Source organism: Quercus robur, chromosome 4, assembly GCF_932294415.1.
Source record: "Quercus robur chromosome 4, dhQueRobu3.1, whole genome shotgun sequence".
NCBI classification, from domain to species: domain Eukaryota; kingdom Viridiplantae; phylum Streptophyta; class Magnoliopsida; order Fagales; family Fagaceae; genus Quercus; species Quercus robur.
Window position 1 is genome coordinate 45,836,900 of NC_065537.1, and position 5,977 is coordinate 45,842,876.

The 5,977-nt window shown below is 32.2% G+C and overlaps 1 long non-coding RNA gene across 1 annotated transcript; it reads right to left on the minus strand.

The window, feature by feature from the left end:
• Positions 1 to 3,769: 3,769 nt before the first annotated feature.
• On the minus strand, positions 3,770 to 5,977 carry LOC126722262 (uncharacterized). Its single transcript, XR_007653989.1, has 3 exons — positions 5,829 to 5,977; positions 5,174 to 5,227; positions 3,770 to 4,073 (listed from the first exon to the last, which is right to left on the minus strand). It is a non-coding gene; the product is annotated as an uncharacterized LOC126722262 (long non-coding RNA).

Sequence of the window (5,977 nt, forward strand, 5' to 3'; positions counted from 1 at the left end):
TTCTATGTTAGACAACATTCTATGTTAGATAACACTTCTAAACTATAGAAAAGCATAGAGGTTAAGTATTTCTTCCCATTGTATTTTATTTAATTATGACAGATCTATTTTTTTTTTAAATGCTAACTAGCAAAATGTCTATAATATGCATATTATTGACCCAATTTTCTATTTCTAAATTTCTTAGATTTTATTATATAAATAACTTTTCCGTGCATCGCACAGGTTAGCGACTAGTTATTATATAAACTGTTTCATTATTTAAAATTTTAAATAATGTGATATTAAATATAGTTTAAAATTTGTAATATTTAATGTGTGAAACATGAAATTGATCAATTTTAAATGGTGTAATTTATGTGATTTACATAAATTAAATTTATTTATGTAAAAATTCAACTAATTGAAAGATTAAAATAACCTTATTAATTTTTCATATATATTAAAAGAAAAACCCTATTTGGTTTTCAAGTTTAAATTTAACTTATTGCGAACCGTATAGTGGATGAACTTAAATAAGGAAAATTTGAAGACAAATTAGTCGTGCGAGCTTATGCAGTTTAGGAGGTGTAGCTTCAGTGCTCTACGTAGAGGCAAAAAATGTATCACATTGTCTAGCTAGACAACATGCATTGAATAGAAAACTAGTGGGTGGCTAAGTTTAACTGCCCACCTTTACTTCTAGCTGACTTGTGCTATAATTTAATAAACACGAGATTATCTTGAAAGAAAGAATGAAAGCATTTATTTTTAAGTATAGGGGCATTTTCTCTCCCCTAAAATTTCTTAAAATTTCTAGAAAGTGTATTAAATATTGGGAGATTTAATAGTCAATATTATAGTGAGAGTATTATCTCCCGTTTAAAAGACAAACCCAACAATGCTCTTTCTATCATCCATAATTCCATATATTTAGCCCTTTCATTATCACTATATCTCAAAAGTTTAAATTCTTTAAAAAGTAAATAAGGCAATCTAACGCTAAGTGTAAAAAGTTCAATTAGCAATAATTCTATTAGCAATCTTCAGATGTGTCCTAATAAGTGCATTCGGTTTCATGTTGTAACTTTCGAGGCCAATACCAAAGAAAATGTCCTCCATTGTACATGTTAGATAACTTAGGCTTTTAACCAAACTATTTAACAATTTTGGGTTTACTTTATCTTCATCGTTATGACAGGCTATAAGCCCAATAGCATACACAAGCAATTGCTTTTTTTTATTATTTTTATTTTTATTTATTGAATTATTCGAACATATTTGGTGCGTTGCTTGTCAAATTAGACCATTTACATAAAAAATAAAAAATAAAAAAAAAAATAAAAAATAAAAAAAACAATCAATCAAGATATCTCAACTCATGTGACTTAGAAAGTATGTTACATGGAAATGTTTTATTCAGGAGTTTGGAGTGTTCGCTTAAAACATAACTGAAACTGCACTTTTATTTGTATTTAAAAAATGTCCTCCATCTACTCAAACTTTCTCACACACTTTCTGGCAAGGCACTTCTTTCTCACACACTTTCTGACAAGGCAATGCCTTAGCCCAGAGAGAGAGCTACACGATTCTACGTTCTCAAAACAACACCTACACAACACAAAAAGAGAAGACTTTTGCAGAGAGCACCGGTGTGGTGCCGGCCAAGTACTCTCTGAAGGTCAAGTTAGAACTTCTTACAACTCTAGAGTGCTAGAGAGAGGTGAATTATGCGTACCTTGGCTAGTGAGAGTATTGGAGCTTTTATAGCAGTAGATGGTCGACTACTCTACTTTGGTGCGGAAGTTTTTTCCTTATAGGAGTCTCCTTGAACAATCCCAAATGTGATGGACAAATCTTTTCCTTGTAGAGAAGATCTTCATTAATATGTGTATCTTCCAGAATTCTACCTGTGCTAGAATTTCTATTTCCTTTGGGATTCTACGAGAATTTAGGCGTGTGTAGCAAGTATTTCAAGTCAGGGTTTCTGCTGCGCCTTAGGCTTACCCACCGTCGGCCCATGGACTAGGATCCGTCAGGCCCAACATAATGAAGGTTCGTCATGCCAATTTTTGCCCATTCAGAGTCCATTTCTTTTGACTTTCATGATTGTTTTACTAAAGATTTTACTTCTATGAAATAAAACAGATAACACTCTTTCTTCTTAAAAAAAAAAAAAAAGGTTTGCTATCTACTCAAACTAGCATTGACAAAGATGATTTGCTGACTTAAAAAGAGAGAGTCATGATGGTGTGTAAAAAAGCTCTAATTTCCACTATTGAGGTTGTTCTTCAACCTTCCTACCCTATATGAAAATTCTTAGCCTAAGCTGTCCTTTATAACTTCTTGAAATTTTGAGGATATTTCTATTATTTGTTAAAGCTTTTGTACTATTTCTGTTGTTAGTGTTCCTTTAGAATGCTTCTCTTGTTTCTCACTGTAAATATATGTGAACTCTTAATTCCTTTTGAGAGTATAGCCCATGGCAACAAAATAGAAAAACACTTTGTTAGGTTCTAAAAGTTTAGAACAATTGGCAAATTATGAATACAAACTTGTCTAGATATAGATTACTAAGTCTATAGGGTATATTAGATAATACTCAAGGTGTTATAAATTAGAACACAAGAACAAGGAATCTGCAAGTTCAAGGAATTCAAAACATGCCAGGTTTGACCGATCGAAACACGAATCTACAGAATTTAATGCAAAATTTAATTAAGGCCCAACAGTGCATTAAGCGTATCAAGTGACTAGGGTTTCAGATATATTTCACTAAGTATTTAAAAGAAACCCTAAGGCATGTTTTGTTATGACTTTGGAGGTGCTCTTTTGAGATCTAAAAGGTATTGTGCCTTCTCCTTTCAAAGTCACTACCAAAATTCCTTCTACACATCATTAGAACCGGAAGATTTGAAATTGTTGCAAACAAGATCAACTACTGCTAATGATCTAAACTTTTGAGTGGGATATCAAAGTCACAAACTGGAGTGTTTGTGTTCAACAAATTCAGAATAGAAGAGTCTGTGGATTCAGAGATGCGTGTGGTTGCTTGAGTAAGTACTACAAGAGATAGTATTAGATTTAGGGTTAAATATATTGTAAACACTTACATTCTGTTAGTGAATGGTTGCCTTGTGGATTGTTTAGGTTGAATCCTCCCTAGGTTTTTTACCTTGAAATTGGACAGTTTCATTAGTTTTCCTGGGTCATCATATTGCATGTCTTATTTACTTTTCCGCTTTATGTGAAATGATTGTTATTGCTTAAATTAGATCTGCATAATAAACCTAAGTAACAACTTGGTTAATTAATTAGGTTAAACAATCTGAGTTTACAGGGGTCTAAATATACATAACACACTTCTTCTGCCAGATAAGCATTTAAAAAGCATATTTATCATATCTTTGATGTCTATATATTTCTTTTACGCTATTCTAGTAATTATTAGTGGTATAATTTCCAAACAAGAAACTAAAGCAAATATCTCATCCCAATTAATACCCAATGCTGGGTGTACCATTCTTGGTATATATCTCTCTACCTCTTTTCTTTTTCTTTTTTTTTTTTCCTTTTTTTTTTTTTTCATCTTATACACCATTGTACATCTGTCACACCCTAAACCCAAAAGGGTCCAAAGCATGAGAAAGCATCTGAAGGGTACCTATAGATTTTTCCATTTTGAACAATTCAAACTATAGGAGATTTTTCTTTTCCTTTCTTTTCCACAGAATAAGTATATATAACTATACTAAAATCTCCACATTATAAGTCAGAGTTCTATAACACATTTACGAACAATAACTAAAATCATATGCCTCCATATAATACAAGAATATATTACAAAATTCTAATTGGATTACACAATCTTACCAAGAATAAGGAACCTTAACATCAATTCTAGGCCTACCATGCCTAAGGCTAACAAATCTAAAGCGACCAACCTCTAATAGAATTAATTAAAGCCTCGTTGAACATAGCAAGATCGAGTCATCAACCATCTACAGCAAAAGTCTCAAAATTTAAAATAGCACTCCAATCATGATCAATGGTGTAAGCTCCATATCTAAGGTATAGCTAATAAATCTGAAAAACTGTTAGAGGGTGGGATGAGCTAATGACCAGTAAGTAGCATAATTAATGGGGGTGGGGAAAATGCAAGTTTCATTTTCAATAATAATAATATGACAAGAATTATTAAATAATGAAACACAAAATTTCTCAATAGAAATACCTTAAAATTATATGCTATAATATATGAGCACCAACAATATAATTTCTAAAGCCATAATATTTAACATAATGTAAATTATCACAAATATACCACACTACCGCATAGATCGGTTAGGGGAACCATTTATTCATAACTGACATGATATTGTCCTCCCTGGTATGCAGTTTCTTGGCCCCATGGACAGCAGCCTTACCCATACTCTCAAGGTTTTTCTCTAACCCCGTGGGCAACAGGGAGAGCGTGTCAAATAGGATCTCTTTTGCATGTGGTCTTTTGGCCCCATAGGTAGCAGCCTCACTCACACACAATCAAGGAACCTCTTTCCCCCATGGGCAGCAGGAAAGAACGCATTATCAAAAGTAAAAGGGCACTAACCTAGATCTGATTCCATTGTCACAAAAACTATGGAAACCAAATCGGGTGATCATCGAAAAATCACACATGGTATAAGGTTAAAATAACATAAAGCTCACAGGTATACATGTACTTTCAAATACATAGTTTATATCTAGGTAATTTTAGAAAAACCTAAAATAATCTAACTTATACAAAGTTTGTAAGATTTTCAACTTCATTCTTATCAAAAGATTTTCTATCAATTTCCCAAATAACAAGACAAGATAAGCATCTTTAAATTTTCTAATATACCATGAAATCCATGATTTCCTTATCAAAGATTAAATAAAAGATGCTCATTAGGAGGTAAATCTTTGCCTGCTCAGCAAGAGGATAGCATGCTTTTCCATATCAACAATTCATGCATTTCCCCAAATGCAATACCAAATATGATGCATTTTCATACATAATCATATATATATATATATATATATTAAGGTTACGACACGTTAGTTTTTAGGAAAATATAGTTTCCATAGGTAGCTTCCAAAAGCGTGTCTAACCCAAAAACAACATTTATGCAACATGGTTATTTTTCAAAAATCTCATTAAAAAGCTACCTACCTCGCACCTCGCAAATGCCAAATTCTCCAAGCTCCAAAGGAGATTAGCTAGAACCTAAACAATATCAAGCAAACTTATCACAACAAGCATAGAGCTTGAAATTGTATCTAGCTACAATTTATGAATTACCAACTAAGTACTTAATTAGGCAAGCCTAGGATTTAACCTCATCAATAATAATATATTCCACTTCCAAAGTTTCTCAACAAATTAATTCACAAGACATAAACTCCAATTTATAAAGTTAACCCATTCAATATTATCTCCAACATTATGACTAGCTTCTATAAGATTTACACTACATCATCAAGAGACCCATGAAAGCAAAATCAAAATATCCTCAAAGACAAGAAATTTAAAACTTCAACTAACTCCAAATAAACCCAATAGCAATGGAAAATTAGATTTACCAACCATCATATGTTATAACTCAAAACCCCTAAATTTCCACCATAAATAAACCTTAGATAGCTACCATTAGCACAAACCATAAACCCACCCATCAAATAATTCCACCAATACAAAACTCATACATATAAACACATAAATATCACTTCCAATGCTCATAAATCACATGGGTATCATTATTAAAGCTTAGATAAAAATAACCTCAAGCAAAAGTGTAAAACCCACCAAAAAGAATAGAAACTTTTACCTCAAATAAAAGGGATGAAGATGCTTAGAGGTTCCTAAGGATTTTCCAGTGACATTGCTGGAAAAATGATGGTGGAAATCATGGTATGGAGGTACCAGTAGGAGAGTTTGAGGGAGTGAAGAGGAGTGTTAGACAGAAAATGAAAAAGA